Genomic DNA, 20,984 nt, shown 5'->3' with positions numbered 1-20,984 from the left:
TGACGGGCAGAATTTCCTCAGAAACAAGATTAGGAATCAAGAATTTTATGGGAGAAAATGAAGACAGGGCAAAACCACGAGAAATCAGGAAAAAAGCCTGGTGTGCTTTCTCTGGGTAGGGAGCCTCGACAACAAATTTTTTATAATTCCACAGAAAACAGACACCTAGACCTTCACCCAGCATATGTCTGAAAGACACTTCAGTTGGCATGGGTGAAATTAACTGAGAGCCAGTACCAATTTCCTAACATACACTATTTTCCTAGAGCTACAAAATCCCAGTTTCAAGTGTTCCAAATTCAGATGAGGATCCTGATAAATCATTGTCACCTCCCAATTAGCCTAGAAAAATGTCTCTGCCTCTACATAATTGTTTTATCCCTTACTCTTCACATAATGGATTTTTGGTCCACTGCAGAGTGGATAATGACATTAAGAGCCTTCCCTTGTTTTTAACAGAAGTCCTCGTGCTGAGATACAAAGATTTCTGTCATGGCCTCTCTTGCAAATTGATGTTTAGTGAATGAATGTTGTGTGTATTTGATATGAAACTATTTTTAAAATTTATTTTTGACTATACACTGAGCGGGAAACATGAGACAGATATCAACATTTTTCCTTAGTTTCAACTATTTTATGACAAAATTGAATTCTTTTCTATTCAATGGAGTCTTGAAGTTTATGCCATATATTTATCAATTTCTTGTTATGCTTGAGTTATAGCTGTAACTGAAGTAAAGGAAGATCAATATCTTGCTTACCCTTTATATAGTAATGAGCTGAACATCATCTTATTTAATAAAGATAACCATGAGCTCTGAAAAAAATTAAATAGATTTAAAAATTAATGATTTTACCAAAGGTAGGTCTCTGGAGGGGTTATCATAGGACATCCTCTGCCAAAATAAATTAAGAAAAAGGAAAGTCAAATTGAAGAGGAATCCATGAGTTTATGTTAATATTATTGAGTAGACAAGGGAAACAATGGAGTTAAAAGATGAATATAAAAAGATCATCATAAAATAATATCTCATGAGAGTTCCTAACATAGACAACAGGGTACTTGCAACCTTGCTTTGTTTATTTTCATTTTCATTGGGAGATGTAGATATTGATTCTGCTTCAATTTAATTTTTTGACTTATCATATTATGCTTTTAAAACAAATAGTCCACAAGATTCATATGTATTTTAATATCCCCCCTAAGTATTTACAGGAATAAACCAAATACTACTTTATTCAGGACATATTAGGCTTTTTTATTTATAGAGATACATTTTTTTTAAATATATTTATTAGGTGAAAGAATATGTGAATATTCCAGGATAATGTGCATGCAAGGAATTTTTTCATTTTGTGCACTTCAACTTTCTCCATATATTTTGTGTAAGAGGGAATAGAATATTGTTTTAAAGCAAAAAGGAAGATTATGATCTAGAGTAAATTTTGAAAGAATGCAGTAATCTATAGTGCTCCTAGTAGGGAAACTGAAAAAGGAGAAGCATTTTAATTCAGGAGTTCAAGATCAGCCTGGGTGACATAGCCAGGCACAACTCAAAAAAATAAAATAGAAATGATGAGAATATTTTGTTGAATGTTTGATTAGGATAATGAGCAATAAATTTGAAGCATTCTAAAGCTTTTTATATAAACTGCTTTATAGTGAAAGAAAACTTTCCAAATGAAATGCTAGAACATAGGATCAAATATTGACTGTAGTCTTAAAGATAAAACTAATGAACCTGAATATATAAAGAGCTAGTAAAACTAGTAAATCCACTGCTGGATTTAAAAAGGCAATTCACACACACACACACACACACACACACACACCCAAACACACAAGTTTTATAGCAATTAAAGTTATTAAAACAGATGCTCTAATACACTCTAATAAGGTAGTGTCAATTAAAACAAAATTGAGCTAGCAGCTCCAGAGGCTGAGGCAGAAGGATCTTGAGTTCAAATCCAGCTTCAGCAAAAGCAAGGTGCTAAGCAACTTAGTGAGACCCTGTCTCTAAATAAAATACAAAATTGGGCTGGGGATGTGGCCCAGTAGTCAAGTGCCCCTGAGTTTTTTTTGCCCCAGTACCAAAAAAAAAAAAAAATAATAAAAAGAACATTTTTCTATTAGATCAGCAAACATTTTTGTCTAATAACTTCTAAATTTTAATGATGTTTGGTGATAAATAATCATTCTCATACATAATTGATTTGGGGTGAGGGATAAAATATTTTAGAGTAGAAACTACAGTATCAATTAACACTAAACACGCACATATTCTCTCAACTACACAACATAATTTAGTTATAGAATATATATAAATTATCAAAAATTCAATATATCTGGAATACATCAGTTTTAGTTATAATTTTAAAATCTCAAAAAATAAATGCATATGAATAATGTAAAAGCTGGGTAATGTAAATAATTATTAATTTGAATATTAAAATAATTTAAAGAATTAGGTACATACACACTTAGTGATCTGAAATATGTCCATTATTTTCTGCTTTGTTGGATAAGTTTCAGAACCATATGTAGAGCACAATAACCTTATTCTAAGTACATGTATGTTTGTATATGTTGTTTTAAGCACATATGTATGGATTTGTCATATATGAACAAAATCTAGAAGCTTATATAGCATATTATTTTCTATATCCATAAAACTTAATTGCAAAAACTGTAGAGACACAGATTTTTTTTTTGTGATGGACATCATTATCCAAAGTACATGTATGAAGACATGAATTGGGTGTCACATATTTTATATTCAAAAAGAGATATGAAAAATTGTGCTCTATATGTGTAATAAGAATTGTAATGCATTCCACTGTCATGTACTTAAAAATATAAAATCAATAAAAATAAGTTACATATTTACTATTTATTTGCTATATTTTTATATAGATATTTTACCATAATTTATAAATTTGTGTTGTAAACACTTCTTTAAAATATCAATTAGTAATATGGTTTATTATACTATTAATATAGTACTGCGACTTCAAACTCATAACATGAAAAAATAAACTTTTTTACTGTGATTGTCAGTTTTGACTCCTAACCATGTGAATATTTAGAGAACAGACGCTATTTCAACAACAAAGTAAAAATAAAAATTAAAAAGGTGGATTTAACTGACAAATTTGAAGTCTTGAGACAATATTTTATTAGAAAGAAAATTAAACTCAGAGGTTTCTAATTTCAGGAAATATAACTTTAATTTAAATTCTTAAATTTCCTTTGATGTAGAGAAAAATATATAGGAACTTGCTTATGTCAGACAGAAGTCAATGAACTTCTTAGAATCTGATTTCAAATTATTAAAAAAAATAGCTCCTGAGTTGTATATATAATTATTGGATAAAAAATGCATGTTCATATATATATATATATATATATATATATATATATATAAACATTTTCAAACATATTTCTAATACTTTATATAATGGCATTTGAGAAGAAAACAGAAATTAAAAATGGAGGTGAAAAAAAAGACAAAACTTTGGCCAGATAAGCTCTCAACAATTCAAAGAATCTCTGCCTTTTGTAAAATAAATAATGAAATTAAATTAGTTTGTTTGAAAGAGTGACCTTCCAATATATGACTTTGTGTTTATTTAAACTTTCTACATAACTAAAAATAACTATTTGTAGGATATTTATTTATAAGAAGAAAATTGCTCTGGGACCTTTTCAAATGAAACCAAGCAAACTACATTTTCTGCATATAAATATGGTATCACCTAGTCTTGATAAAAGTCAACCACAACTTCATAGAGAATGTTTTCCTTTCTTTGAGGTAAAAACCTAATTCCTGTTTCTAGTTAGAATACCTTCTAGAGTATAATTAACTTTTTGAGATTTACTGTAGCTGCTTTCTTTTCTTATTGCTGAAAAAAGTTATTGAAATGATAAATGTATGTGACTGTAAAGGAAATAACACTCAGAGAGAAGGTTAAATTTATTAAAGCAAACAACTAGATATAATTTAAATAATATTTTGTTAGGGAGACCACTTCCAACATCTCTCCTTCTAACTACCATAATTTCTCAGAAAATGTGCAACATGTAGATTATTCTTCATGAATACTGTTGCTTGGATTTATTTTGTGACCTAAACTTCATTTTTTTGTGCTGGACCACTTTCAGAATTGGCCTCAGAGTTTGATATCACCTGTTCCCAATAGGCATACTGTCCTATCATCTTCTTCTGAGCTCTGCTGCTCTGGGCTACATTTCCTATCTCTGAGAGGCATCATAGTCATGATGTTTTCATCACTCTTACTGTTAGAGTATAGTCAGTATATACCTGATTCCTTTGTTAACCTCTTTCTAACTGAATCTTGATGTACCTCAGAGATGTTGATTTAGTTCAGAGCTCTGAGTTCTTTGATTCACTCCAAAATCTCATTGAGTTGAAAGAGAGTTCTTTTACAATCTGCAATTTTAGCTTCTATCCCAGTCTGCCAATCGCACTTGAGCACTCTATTTCCCTCTCTCTCTCTCTCCTTCTCTCTGCCCCCACATGCACACACACACACACACACACACATACACACATACCACACAAAACACCCCCCCCACATAATTGACAATCCACAGATATTTTATTTATATATACAAGCACGTATGTATACACACATGTGTATATAAGTATGTATATTAATAACTACACACACATTGTAAAATTCTAATTTGAATCTCATATTACTTGGATAATCTTTATTATGACTTTATTGTGGGTGCTACATATTGGCTATATAAGATAACAAGTATTATATTTAAAAATAATTATAGTATCATCTAGTTTTGATAAAAGTCAACCATAACTTCATAGAAAATGTTTTCCCTTCTTTGAGGGGAAAAAAAATAAAATGAATTCCTGCTTCTAGTTAAACTACCTTCCAGAGTGTCAATAATGTTCTGTAGAAATGAAGACATACACTTTCATCTTCACCAGTATCTTGAAATTTTTAAAATAATCTGTCATTAGTTTTCATGTCATGAATATTTTTTTTAAATTTTCAATTTCAAAACAAATCCAGAATAAACTAAAAGGCATAAAAATATTACAAAAATTCCCACAGATAGTAATCCCCTCTTATTCATGGTTTTGCTTCCCATGTTTACAGTTATATGTGATTAAATGTAGTCAAAAATATTAAATAGATAAACAATATTTGGTCTTCAAAATATTAAAAGGGAATTTCCCAAAATACACAATTTATAGGTTTTGAAAAAAATGCTATTAGAGCATTTTATTATAATTGTTTGATTGTATTATTGGTTACTGTTGTTAATTCTTTTTCTGCCAATTTTATACATTGAATTTTATCATTGACGTATGCATAGTGGAAAAACATATTACATATGCCACAGAAAGTTTTCACTGGGGGTTTCCACCTGGTGAGTTATGGGGAACTACCATATCCTTCATTTATGCTCTTCAAAATTTTAAATTATGTAAGTATTGGTAAATTGTCATAAATTATTGTATAACTAAAAGCTAATCTACGTATCTTCCTCAAATTTATTTCATTTTCCTATTAATTTTCTTTTTCTGGGAGAGGTTCCAATATGAACTAAGTAAAATATTTAGGAGCCATATTTCGGTAGTGTCGTCCAACACAAATCCTCATTGTTTCATTATTTTTTGTGACCTTTAAACTTTTGAAGAGTATTTACTAGTATTTTGTAAACTTTTCCTTAAAGAGGATTTATCTGATTTTTTCCTGATTTTGTTATATACTTTTATTAAGAATGCAGAGGTGAGTATGCCCCAAAAGGTAACATATTTCAGGAGATAGATAATAGCAGTGTGATTCATTATTGATTATATTATTTTTTATGCTTGCTTAAGGTGTGCTATGGTAGGTTACTTAACAGTGAAATTATGTTTTTTTAATAAGTAATAAATATCATGTAGAAAGAAATTTTGAGAATATGTAGGCAGTTTCTTCTCATGTTTGAACTAGTTAATTTTGGCAAAAATCTATCTCAAACTCTATTTTTAAATAAGACAAAATAGTCATTTAATTATTCATTGAATTACAAGACTATCTAGACTATAAATTTATTTTGGTTAATGATATTGAGATGCTTAGCCATGTACACTTTTATAATTTGACAACAAATTCAAAATATTACAGTGATATATCTGAGAAAATGAGACAAAGGATGAAGATAGCTATAACTTTATATCACTGCAAAGTACATGGTTTCTAGGGACTTTTGGAACCTACTTAAAGTAGGCAATAAAGAGTCTTGATGAAAATGAAAACTGAATATTAGTACCTATTTGATACAAAAGTAAAATAATAGCTTACTATATGATTTCTACTGTCCTATGGAACATTAACAAAACTGAATCATCTTAAAAGTGAATAATGATTTGGAAATGTATGTGGAAATATACCCAGTAGTATTTATTGCAGAGGAAAAAAAAAGTTTTTCTCAAACTGAGTATACAAATTTGACAAAAAGATGCCAAACTTTGCATATACTATAGCAGCATTGGGAAGGAAGATTTTTTTAAATTGATCTGAAGTCTTAAGATCTGAATTCATGTTTTAGAGCTATGAATATATATTAAACATGGATGATAACATAGTTGAACTTTAGCAGAACAACAGAAAATTACCCAATCTGTGTATGCTCTTAGTGACAATCATATTATTTTAGAAAACAGATTTAATTGCAAATTTTAATATATCATGTACACATGAAAAAACATGTCAGCATATAATTCAATCATTTTAATTGACATTACTTATCCATGTTTCCCAAGTAAGAAAGTTAAGATGATATAAGTTTTTTTTATGATCGTTGGGAATACGATCCACTATATTCAAGGAAATTAAGTGGAATAATTTTCTGAACTAGAATAGTAAAGGAGGGCTCACCATGAGCACCAGATAGGTAGTACATGGATTTTACAAATTATTCATATCTTTGTTTTCTAACCCAAAGAATTTACTCTAGGCATGTCATTTCTGTTCAATAGTTTGAAGCAAGGACATGAATACACATGAGGAACATACTTTTGGATAACTTGTATTTCATTTCACAGTTTAAATCGCTTGGCTCAGTGATTTAAATGAGTGCTCAGCAAATACCTAGACCCTAGTGTAGTCATTCTTGGTTACCCTACTAATAGCATCTTCACTAATAAAAGCTTAATATTAGGGAGCCCGATCATTTTTTTCTGAAAAATAGTATACTACCTATCCACAAGAATTAAGGTATATTAGAGCAAGAGCTGCCATTTTAATTTAAGAGAATTAAGAGAGAATGAATTCTAGTGAAAAAAGGGAAAATTCACTGCTTTAAATATCACATTTTGAAACAAGTTATTGTTTATAGATTGATTGCCTTAAAATATTTTTTTATAATTTTGAAGTGGATTTAATAGTATTCCCCACAAATTTATGTTTACCTATAACCTCAGAATACGACATTATTTAATTTTTTTTGCAAGGAAATTATTTAAGGATTTCAAAATGAAACTATCTTGAATTTTGCCAAGGCCCTAAATCCAGTTCCTTATAAAAGAGTAAAGAGAGAAATACATGTTAAAGAACATTTACAGGTGGAGGTAGAGATTGGAGTTATGTTATCACAAGTTAAGAAATGTCTGGGATCATCAAAATCTGGAAAAGGCAAAGATTCTTCTCTAAAACTTAAGTGGGAATCCATACCTTTGTCAACATCTTTATTTTGGACTAACCTGATCCAGAACTGTGAATAAACTTCTTTCATTTTAAGCCACCTAGATTTGGTAGCAAGAGTGAAAAGTTGCTGTAAGAAATACCTAAGAACGGAAAAATGCCTTTGGAACTGGATAAAGAATAGTAGTTGGAACAACTTTGAGACACTTGACAGTTATCTAGTTTTCTTCATTACTGGTGTTTCACCACTTCTTTTCTCTTTGGACCTGGCTTTATGGCTAGTACCTCTAGTTCAGGCTATGTTTCATGTAACAAGGCATTGCACATTTATATTGAATCTTGTTATTCTGTATTTCATCCTGTGTCCAATAAGGCAACTACTTATGTGTTGCATTATTTATTTCCAACCCTTCAATAATCATTATCTTGAGAAAATGATATTAGAATTTCCAAAACTCCATGCATAAATTGCCTCTGGACCACGCAGGAATCAAGAGTTTTGTTGTTACTCTGCATTTATCTTTCCTTCCAAATCACATTTTATTCTATTTATTTATTTAGTTATTTGTTTGTTTGTTTTTTGGTGGTGTTGGGGATCAAACCCAGGTCCTTCTGCATGAAAGGCATGCACTCTACCAACTGAGCTATATCTCCAGCCCCCCTCCACCCTTTTTAATACTTTTAGTTGTATATAGAAATAATACCTTTATTTTATTTATTTATTTTTAATGAGTCATAGTCATTCGAGTGAATATTACTTCTCATAATGTCAATTATTTGCTCTTGGTCAACTGAATTTTAGAACATGGTCCTAAGGTCTTGTATGCCTTCCCAAGTCTTCCGAACCTCATACAGAGAGTCCATTTGTAAAGTTTGCAGAATCCACAGAGAACCATCTCACATCTACCAAACTCTGGCAACTTGATTCAGACTTCCAGCTTCTAGAACAGTGAGTTAATAAATTTCTGTTACTTTAAGCCACGGGTTCATGGTACATTGTTACAACAGCCTGAGGAAGGTGAAACCAACTTGTCAATTAACTCAGATTTCAAAGCTACCAATCAATCTTTGTCACTTGATGTGGTCTTTCTCTTGACTCCTCACATGATTTTGGTCATGCAAGACTGATGATTTTTTTTCTTTCAGAACAATATTAAGTAAATAACTTTAAAAAATTAGTTTCTTATAAACCCTCTTTGTCTCCAATATTTTAAATTACTTGCATTTCATCTATTTTCTCACCTTTATAAGACTTTCTCCAATTTTTTTCAGTGTATTTCCAAAACATAAACTTAATCCTAAAAGTTACATTCAAATAAATCAATTCATAAATACATACTGATATCACATATGTGCTGATAACAATACCAGGTAATAGGGATATAAGATAGCCAAGAACCAGATCCTCCTACGTTATAGTTTTTAGTATGTAACTATTTGACAATGCGATAAGCATTTGGAAAAGAGTGATGCAGAATATCATGCTATTTTTGTTCTGAAATTTTGATTCATTAATATTACCTACCTAATGATAGAAAGAAGTCAAGTTAAAAAGAGTACAATTCAATTTTCTTACATTATAAAGACTCTGATATTGAAACTAAAGAAGTACATGTTACACATATGATATATATTATATACAAGATACACATGTTCAAATATGTTCTTTTATTTCTTATTGACAAATAAAATTTTAATATATTTATGATGTGATATTCTAAAATATTTATAGATTATATAATGGATAAATAAAGCTAATTAATATTTGTATCACTTACTATACTTATTTGTCATGAAGATTTTAAATCTACTTTCTTAGCAATTTTTTTATTCTCGTATTTTCCTTTAAGGTTCTTCAATATTTAAAGTCCTTAGTGAACTCATTTATCTTTTAAAAGCAAGTTTATCTCTTATTTCTTATATTTACTATGTAAGAAAGGTTTTTAAATGATATTCACCTTCCATAGATCTTGCTTTATTATAATGCTGTGTTCTAAAAGGATCACTTCACATATATCTCAGGATAATGAATGCTTACTGTTCAAATAGGAATTAAGTTTGCCTTCCAATATACAAGTAAAAGTCGCTAGATCTATGTGATCTTTGGCAAGACATTTAATGTAAAATACTTAGTTTCAATGACAATGAAGTGATATTATTACTTCATTAACATATTTGAAAAAAGTGTGAACATATTTAAACAATTACAAATAGAAATATTGATGGAGGTTCCTATTTCTTTCATAATTTTTAAATATTTTATAGACTCGTGCATAATTTTTAAGCAATAAAAACAAAATAATATTAATCTTAATTATCTTTTCACAATTTCTAGTACAATAAACTCCATAACATGACTCTTTTTATATTAGAAAATATTTAATTTTAAAACAGTTCAAACAGCAGTAGAATCTATATGTAAAAATATAACAATTATCTATATTTAATTGTCTAAAGGAAATATTCCCAAAATCTTCACACACAAATGTCATATTTTAATATATATCAGTGGATAACTATTAACCTAAACTGAAAAGAGGAACTGCTCATTCTTATATTAAAATATTTGTAGACAAGGAAAAAATAGCTAATGTAATAATATATTAAATCTTAGTTCTAAGTACTTAAAATAATGTCTATCATATATATAAGGCTTATTAATAACTTCACATATTAGATTTTGGGAAAATTTGAAGTTTTTAATATTTTTTACTATAAGTTGCCTAAATTATGTACGAGTAATGTGTGATGGCTAGAAAATTCCAAAGAATATATAATCCTTTCAAATATGCAAAGTTAAGTAATTTGAATATTGTTTTAAATTTATCTTTCATACCAGAAAATCACTAGGAAAATTAATTAAACAAATCGTTTCTGATAATTACTTTATCATAATTTTAGTCAGAAACAAAGGATTTTGTTAGCAAGAATTTATAATATTATTGACATGTCTTCAAGCATGAACTGGCAAGATATCTATTTTTTTCTACAAAATATATTTTAACGAGGCTGAATAAATTATCTGAGGGATAGTTATCCATATGTGAGATGTGAGTTGAAGTTCATTTGCAATATTCTCACTTGTGTTGATATAATGATGCCAGGCTAGAAATATACCTACATTTTTGAAGTCTGGCAAATATGCTTGAACCTGGAATCTATATTCAAAATGTGTGTATAGAGTGCATGGCACACTGAATACACTAAGGAATATATTTACATGATTTCTTAACTTTGTCAATTATTATTTCTTGTCTGGAAAGAAATTGTGTATATGGTAGAGAGATGAGAAACTAAGAGAATCATTTTCATGAATCCAAGTAATAAAAGGGAAAATATTTTACATATTAAGATTTGATTAATTTATATTTATAGTCACTCCTCCTTAAATTGAACAATCATAAAGGGTAATATTTCGAAATGCTTGTATTACCTGTGCAATTATTTCTATGCTTAATTAGAATTTAGATGTACTAAACTCCGTGTTTCATTTTTCTTTCTTGGATTTTTCTTTTGGGTACAATACATGATTAATGATTCTTTCTGTGAGAATCTTAAGACAATAAAATGTCCTTTTAAAATACATCTTAAATATTTTATTTTTACTTTACCTTGGTGCTATAATCTTAATTTAACTGTATTATGATTTGCATTTGAAAACATATTTACCCTATGCTCTTTGAATATATTATTTTGTTGATCTATATTATTTATCATTTTGGACTAAGAATATGTTATTTCTTATTCTATCATAGATAACATTAATATCCATTTTGTAGTTTGTCATTTCCTCTATTGTCTTTGAAACATTTTAAATATAAAAAGCATTTTCAAATATATATATTTTATTCCATTTGTTTACCAATAATCTTTATTTTGGTAATATTTTTATTAATGATATTATAAATAAATTTAAGAAATTCAGTAGAGTATAATGCTATTTTCTCACAAAGACCTGCTGTATTTTTTTCAGTGATACTTTGTGAAAAAACTTTTTCACATTTTCAAGACTTCCTTGAAACTAAATATGGCCAGAGAATTGATATTGTCAATGACATGTGAACCGAAAACATATGGACAACTTTTCAACATTAGCCATAAAACACTTCTGTATCAGCTATTTCACTACATCCCCTTCTGTCTGCCCAATAGTTGAGCATAGTGAATTTACAAGCCATGTGTTGAACATGGCAAAGTCCCAGGATGAAATGATTCTTAATTTCTGAATCATTACAAGAAAGATAGAGACAGACAGACTAGAAAACTTGTTGTGGACATTATGTGCCAGAGGAATAAACTCATGTAACCATAAAACCATTTGTTGCCCATTTATGGTACTTCCAAATTTACCAAGTACAGTTCTTTCTAACAGTCATATTGTGTTTATTTACAAATAAGGAAACTTATTGTCTCAAATATGTTTAGCTGACTAGTTCTCTTCAAGTTTCTTTTAACATGTTATTATAAAACCCAAATGTAAGAATATATCTTAAAAATTCTGAAAGGGCTGGGGATGTGGCTCAAGCTGTAGGAGGCTCGCCTGGCATGCATGCGGCCTGGGTTCTATCCTCAGCACCACACACAAATAAAAACATGTTGTGTCCGCCGAAAACTAAAAAATAAATATTAAAATTCTCTCTCTCTCTCTCTCTCTCTCTCTCTCTCTCTAAATTTTACTAAAAATTTACTAACAAAATATTAATATTTAAAAAAATCTTATTCTGAGGCCATTTCTACCTGCTCTGGAAAAGATATCGCCAGGCACTGTCTTGCCATTTTACAGTTAATTTACTCATTGGGACTAATTAAAAATTGTTCATATAGAGTACATTGTCATGAACTCATCCTGTATTGAAAAATGGCATTTATAATTATTTTTTCTTCTCACATATTTAGAGTAACAGTAGAAAATAATATTATTGATAAAGAAACAAAAAGCAGAAATATTAAGGTATAATAATATGTGATATGGAAGAGAGTTTTTAAAATATCCATCTTTATCCTCTATTTGCTATGATGTGGCTAGAAAATGTTGTCCAAATCTTTTGTGTCTAGGTAAGAATATGTAAAGTTTTCTAATCTTTAAAGGGTCAGCAGAACACATATGATGAAAGGAGACATATAACCTCTCAGTCCATACTTTCCCCAAAAGCAAAGTACCCACAGGGGCACATGTGGAAATGACTTAAAAAGCTGTGGATAATTGAAGAAAATATGATATATCCACACAATGCCATATCATTCATTTACCGAAAAGAGAAGTTTTGTCACGTGGTACATAGTGAAAGAATCAGAACACTTTATGAAAAATGAAATAAACCAGTCACCACAAGATCAATGGCACATGACTTCATTTCTATGAAGTATCTGAAGTACACAAATCTATGGAAGCAGAAAATACTCAGGGGTGTCAGGTGCTGGGTGAATGAGAAAAAGGGAAATTGCTATTCAATGGAAATAAAGTTTAAGTCATGTAGGACACAAATATTCTGGAGAATGAAAGTTTATGCTTTTGTTTCTTTTGTGTTATTGTGCTTAAAGTAAATAATACTGTATGATAGAGTGAAGATTTATAATGGTAAATCACACAATACATGCTTTTTATCACAATTTTCCAAAATATTAGAAATTAAGTAGAATTAATATATCATTTATAAAGAATATCTCTCTTGTCTATTAGATTAGCATAACTCAGCAAGAGTTAACTTGTCTTACTGTCCAGTCAATTATGATTCAAAAGAATTTTTATCAATTGAATTCCTCAGAATCACCTTTTTTTTTTTTTTAATCTCACTAGAAAATAGTTTTTCAGTTGTTGACAGGTTTCCCAATTTCTGGTACATGAAAATTGTGGGGTTTATTTATGGTCAGTTTTTCTGTTAACTGTTATTTGAATCTAAAAGCATTTCTCATTATTTTCTTTACCATTAAACTGAGATTTTCATATGACTTCAATGAACTTGAGATAAATTCCAGTACTCTATTTACTGCCCCAAGATAAAGTGTTTTTTTCTTTTTACTGGCAGATGACCTACTTAAATCATTGTTCTTCACAGAAGAATACAAATTATTTGTCAAAATTTACTGTTTTCCACAGAGATTCATTAATAAGAAACTCAAAAAAATTACACTTAATTCATTTTTTTTTGTCATTTGAAATCTTTTCAACTTGAAATTATTCTGTATAAAGAACATAGTTACTCATTTGGTAGGTATAATACATTTATTTAAGGAATTGTTTTTTTTTTTTTTTTTCTGAATGCAGTAGTAGATCAGAAAACTAAATAAGAAACAAAACAATGCATTGACCACTTAATAAACATCAAGGATGTGTATAAATATCTATAATGCTTTGTGTCTTAACTCAGTAAGTTCATTTTTGAGATCATCCTATTTCTAGGAATCAATAATAAAATACTGCTTTCTGCAATGAAATAAGGATGTTTCCATTACTTAATTTTACAGTCATATCAAGGCTTCTTAATAAATTTGAGACATTGGAAATATTTTTCTAATTTTTATACTACTTAAATCAATGCATTAATGACGGCATATACTTGAAATACAACATATTTTATTTTTATGTTTATACCATAAAATAAATCAATGCATTACACTGAGTTTTATTTTTTTTAAATAATTAACATGATCAAGGTACCGTTTTCATACAAATTAAACTTTTTTAGGTATATGCTTTAATAAATTATAAAACTATATGACCATTCAGTATTACCTTATAATGATCATGAACCATTCCTATAATCATATGAGGTTTTCTTTCATTTTTTAAAATTATTATTATTATTATTATTATTATTATTATTATTATTATATGTCAGTGGAATGAATTACAATTCTTATTACACATGTAGAGCACAATTTTTCTTATTTCTGGTGGTATACATAGTATATTCACACCAATTCATGTCTTCATACCTGTACTTTGGATAATAATTATCATCACATTCCACCATCATTAATAACCCCACACTCCCTCCCATCCCTTCCAATGCCTGCCCTGTCTAGAGTTCGTCTATTCCTCCCATGCTCCTGTTCCCTATCCCACTATGAATCAGCCTCCTTATATCAAAGAAAACATTCAACATTTGGTTTTGGGGATTGACTAACTTCACTTAGCATTATCTTCTCTAAATCCATCCATTTACCTGCAAATGCCATGATTTTATTCTCTTCTATTGCTACAGTCAATAACTTATACTTAACTGACATATATAGAATATTCCATCCTTCAATAAGAGAATATACTTTCTTAGCAGCACAGGGATCCTTCTCTAAAATATACCATATACTATACCACAAAGCAACTCTTAGCAAATATAAAAAAGTAGAGATACTACCCTGTGTTCTATCAGATCATAAAGGTTTTCTTTCTAATTATCCTATCCATCCATATCCTATCTTTCAGCCTCAATCAATCCCCCTTGCACTTTCTTTGATGAAAGATGAGTTTTGCCTACTTACAAATTTCAAAAAAGTAAAACCTTGAAGTTTAGACTCTTTTCTCTTTTTCTTCTCTTACTCAGCATGCTATTTTTGAGATTCACCTTTGAGGCTGTGCTCAGCTGTTCTTTTTTTTAAATATTACTAGGTAGTATTCCTACCAATATTATGTATATAACGTGTCTTTATGCATATTGCATTATGATATAATAATGTTTATTTAGTTACCTGTTCACTGATATTTGTATACATATAATATTTGATGTTTTCATGAATAAAATGTTTATGAATCTCTGTGTACAATTCATAACTTTATTAAATGACTTAGAGGATAAATTAATTCATTTTGAAGTGTACGCACAAGTTTATATGAATTTCCAAACTATTTAACATTTAACCAGAAATACAAGAATGGTTAAGATGCTTTCCATCTACACCAGTGATTAGCAAGTCATTACTTGTTAGCTATTTTACTTGTTATGCAGTAATATTTCATTGCTATTTTAATTGGCATTTCCCTGATGACTATTAAAATTGAATGTCTTTTAATGTGATTATAGTTTGAATACATAGAATCTCTATTAAGAAGTGTATTTTCAAATATTTTCCTATTTTTTAATATATTTCATTCACATTTTTTCCCAAAATAGCAACAACATTAAACCGTTTCAGTGTTTTTCGTCTTCTGTGAAGGCAGTAACTATCCTGATTTCTAACATTCAAATGAATTTCACTTGTTCTTCTTCTAAAAAAAGAAGAAAACTGAATAAATGAACTTTTGATTTGTACATCAAAATTGTACATACTATTGAAATAGCAGTTTCAATGCATGGATACATTGTATAATGTTTGAATCAGGTATATGTTATCAGGTATATATATAATTCAGGTTAAATATATCCTCAGATATTTATTATTTCTTTATGGTAAAAACTTTCAAAATCTTTTATTCTAGCTCATTGAAAAGTATAGCATACTACCATTATCTATAATCCTGTGACCACAAAATTTTTTACTGTTCTCTAACTATAACATTCTTACATCCTTTTCCCTCTACCCTCACCAGACTCTGGTAATTGCCATTTTACACTCAACTTCTTTGAGATCAACTGTTATATTTCACATATGAGATCATGTGGTACTTAGCTTTCTGTGTCTGGATTATTTCAGTCTACACAATGATCTTCAGATCCATCTATTCAATTGAAAAAGGAAGGGTTTCATTCTTTCCATGGCTGAACAGTATTCTCTCAAGTATAAGTACCACATGTTTTATCCATACATAAGTTCATGGATAACTTTTATTCCCTTTACTATTGTGAATAATGCTTCACTAAATATCTTTGAAATGGAAAGTTTGTGTTATTATTTATTCATTTATATTTATTTATTTGGATTAGACCCCAAAGACAAAGGAACCAAAAGCAGAAATAAGAGACTCAGAATAGCTAAAGCAATTCTAAGCAGGAAGCGAGAAACAGGTGGTATTGCAATACCAGATCTTAAACAATACTACAGAGCAATAGTAACAAAAACAGCATGGTACTGGAACCAAAATAGGCTGGGATACCAATGGTACAGAATAGAGGACACAGAGACCAACCCACAAAATTACAACTACCTTGTATTAGACAAAGGTGCTAAAAGCATGCAATGGAGAAAGGATAGCATCCTCAACAAATGGTGCTGGGAAAACTGGAAATCCATATGCAACAAAATGAAATTGAATCCCTATCTCTCACCATGCACAAAAGTTAACTCAAAATGGATCAAGGATCTAGGAATCAAACCAGAGACTCTGCATCTAATAGAAGAAAAAGTTGGCCCTAATTTTTATCACGTGGGGTTAGGCCCAAAGTTACTTAATAAGATACCTATAGCACAAGAATTAAAACCAAGAATCAATAAATAGGATGAATTCAAACTAAAGAGGTTTTTCTCAGCAAGAGAAATAATATGTGAGATGAATAGGGAGCCTACATCCTGGGAACAAATCTTTACCCCTCACACATCAGATAGAGCTCTAATCTCTAGGGTACACAAAGAACTCAAAAAGTTAAACACACACAAAAAAAAAAAAAAAAAAAAAAAAAACAAATAACCCAATCAACAAATGGGCCAAGGACCTGAACAGACACATCATCCCAAAAGAGGATATATAATCAATCAACAAATTCATGAAAAAATGCTCACCATCTCTAGTAATCAGAGAAATGCAAATTAAGACTACTCTAAGATACCATCTCAGTCTAGTAAGAATGGCAGCCATTATGAAGTCAAACAACGACATGTGCTGGCGAGGATGTGGGGGGATAAAAGGTACACTTATACATTGCTGGTGGGACTGCAAATTTGTGCAGCCAATTTGGAAAGCAATACAAAGATTCCTTGGAAAGCTGGGAATGGAACCACCATTTGACCCAGCTATTCCTCTTCTCAGTTTATACTCAAAGGACTTAAAAACACCATACTACAGGGATACAGCCATATCAATGTTTATAGCAGCACAATTCACAATAGCTAAACTGTGGAGCCAACCTAGATGCTCTTCAGTGGATGAATAGATTAAAAATGTGGCATTTATATTATACATAATAGACTATTATTCAGCTATAAAAAATAACAAGATCATGGCATTTGCAGCGAAATGGATGGCAATTGATCATATTATACTAAGTTAGCCAATCCCCCCCAACAAAAAAAATGCCAAATGTCTTCTCTGATATAAGGGGGTGACTCAAAATGGGGTAGGGAGGAAGAGCATGAGAAGAAGATTACCTCTAGATAGGGAAGATAGGTGGGAGGGAAAGGAAGGGAGAAAGGAAATTGCATGGAAGATGGAAGGAGACCCTCATCATTGTACAAAATACATGTATTAAGATGTGAGGAAAAAGAAAAGAATTGCATCACTTTGGATTGTGTAGAAAGAAGTGATGGTAGGGGAGAGGAGGGATATGGGGGAAAGGAAGGACAGTAGAATGAAATAGACATTATTATTGCTGTGTGTATATACGCGACTGCATGACCAATGTGATTCTGTAACCTGCACACTCAGAATAATGAGCAATTATATCCCATTTGATTCAAATGTATGATGTGTCAAGGTCATTGTACTGTCATGTGTGACTAATTAAAAGAAATTTTAAAAAAGAATAACAAAAAAAACCAGAAATAGACAAATTAGATTACATCACAGTAAAGTAAAATAGTCAAGAAAGAAAACACAAAGTATGGTATAATAGGAAAAAAAAATTGCTAACTATAAATCTGAGAAGAGGTTGGTATCCAGAATATGTAAAGGATTCCAAGAACTCCAAGGCAAGAAGCCCAAATAATCTCATGAAAAATTAGTCAATAGACAATGACTGACATTCTTAAGACACAAATGGACACTGGGTGTAAAAAAAATGCTCAATATCACTAATCAAAAGGGAAATGCAAATGAAAACTCCAATGGGCCATCACTCCACTCTAGGAAGAATGACTATTGTCAGAAAGACAAATGTGTTGGCATGTCACTGGATGGTAGAGCATCTGGTTGGGATAGGCCTGGGTTTAATCCCTAGCACCAAACACAAACAGAGACAGAAAAATGACAAGTGCTGTGAAGGATGTGGAAAGAAAGAGAGTTTGCACACTATTGGTGGAAAGTCAGATTAGCACAACTATCATGGAAAACATTATAGTGGTTCTTCAAAAGATAAAAAGCATGACAACCTTGATCCAGTTATTTCACTACTGTGTACACAAGGGCAGAAAATACAGTCAGTATAGTGAGGATACATCTGCACTCCCCAGTCAGAGACTTTCTTGAATTTGAAAAGATTTTATAAAGTGTGTAATCAGATTCATTCTCTAATAATGTATGTCAACATCTTTTTTGCACATCTGAGGCTTTAATATAATGTATCTTACAGGGAATGCATAATAAGTTTTGATAACCTGTATCATATCTTTGCATGCTTAATGTGTTGTGCCTTTTCCTTTAGAAACTTTTTGCCTGCTTCAAGGTTTCAAAGTTTTTTTTTTGTTTTTTCATTTTCTTTATTTCTTTATTTCTTTCCTCTTTTTTCTTATTCCATTTTTTTTCTTGTTTTTGCAAACATCTTATGTACATTTTTGCCTATTACTCCTGTATTTACTTTCTTCTATATAATTATCTCTTTAAATTGTGTTTGTGCTATTTTTTATGTTATTTTTTGTGTATATCATCACAATGTAAAGATTCAGGTCATTGCAAATTTCCCCCAAATTATATCCAATTGATCCATTACCTTCTGTCAAAATAAACACATAGTTTTCATGGTATTTCATCATCAAATTGGCCATTAAACAGATATATGTAATAAGTCTGTGTCTTGTCTCTGGTTCCAAAAAAATTTTAATGTCTATTTTCACAAAAAATATTGGTTTTTGACTATTAAGTATCATAATAAATCTAGGGTTTTGACAGATGACATTTATCTTGCCAAAATCAGTATTTTCTATTTTTAGTTTTCTGATAGTTTTTTTTTTAATAGGAATGATTCTTTATTTAAAAAATAATAATGAGAGTGTTGCAGAGAATATACTGGTATTCTTCTGTACATACAATGAAATTTGCTATGATTTGGATCTGGAATGTCCCCCAAAGGCCCATGATTGACATTTTGTCCCTAGCCAAAGGCACTACTGGGAGGTTATGGAACCTTTAGGAGGTGAAGCCTAGTGGGAGGTCTCAGACATTTCCTCATGTCCTTAAAGGAAATGGTGAGAACCTGGTCTATTCCTTTTCCTTTTTCTTTCAATTCCTGGCCATGAGTTTAACAGTCTTTGTTCCATAATGTATTCCCCTCCATGAATCATAAAGCAAAGGTGGGAACCAAGTAAGGGTGGAAACTTAAAAAATTATAAGTCAAAATAAGTCTTTCCTCATAACACACATATTTTTAAAAAGTAATGAAAAGGTGTCTAGAACTAAATTTGTTAAATTATTTTTAAATGTTACAGCCACTTTACTTTCTTGTTATAAACCACATTAAATATTTTGGCATCCTGGAGAGACACTTGTTCAGATCTCCTTCCTGAAGAATGGCCTCAGAGAACACAGTCGACTCATTGTCCTGACAAATCCATTAATGCTTAGGCCATTTTCACCCTGAGCTGCTTTAAGCCAGTGAAGGAGTGCAGCTGGGATCCCAGGTAAGACCCATTTCTGCGTGATGTTCAGTTCTATTTATTGTCAGCCCTTGCTCAAGAAATATGCCCCGCCCTCATCAGGATTCTGTCAGAACTGTGCTATGCTGTGGTGCAAAATTCTTACTATCCAGTTTTCATCTCTAACTATTCTTTAACATTTGACTGACCTGCACACTGCCCAAACAATTCTCCAGCCTACTTCTTCTCCTTTTTCCTTTATTCATGATGGGTTCTTTCTTTTAATGAATGTCTCATGTTTAATACTATCTGCATAAGTGTATATTTATAAAATTATCATATTATACAAATATCCAGTATAACCATTTAGATTCAATTTAATTCATATCTTCAGAATATTACATCTATATAAGTAAATTATATTTGCCTGTAGCTTTTACTTTTAAAAATTTCTAGCACATGTTTAGTGCAATGACATGCGATAACTGGAATGAGCTGCAAAGTTTCTGTTTTTGCTCTTTTTGTTTGTTTATTTATTCAAAAATTTTTGTAAAGAATTGGTTTTATTGCATGGTAGAATGTTGGATAGAGATCTCTAGAGAAGGCACCTGGGCATAGGGTTTTCTTTATGAGAAACTTTTAAAGTTCAGGTTTATATCCCACTAACCTCCATCATAAAGTCTTGTAAATTAGAATGTTTGGGGATT

The sequence above is a fragment of the Marmota marmota genome, unplaced genomic scaffold (assembly GCF_001458135.2).
Source record: "Marmota marmota marmota unplaced genomic scaffold, marMar, whole genome shotgun sequence".
NCBI lineage: Eukaryota > Metazoa > Chordata > Mammalia > Rodentia > Sciuridae > Marmota > Marmota marmota.
Note: the sequence above shows the minus strand (reverse complement) of the source record.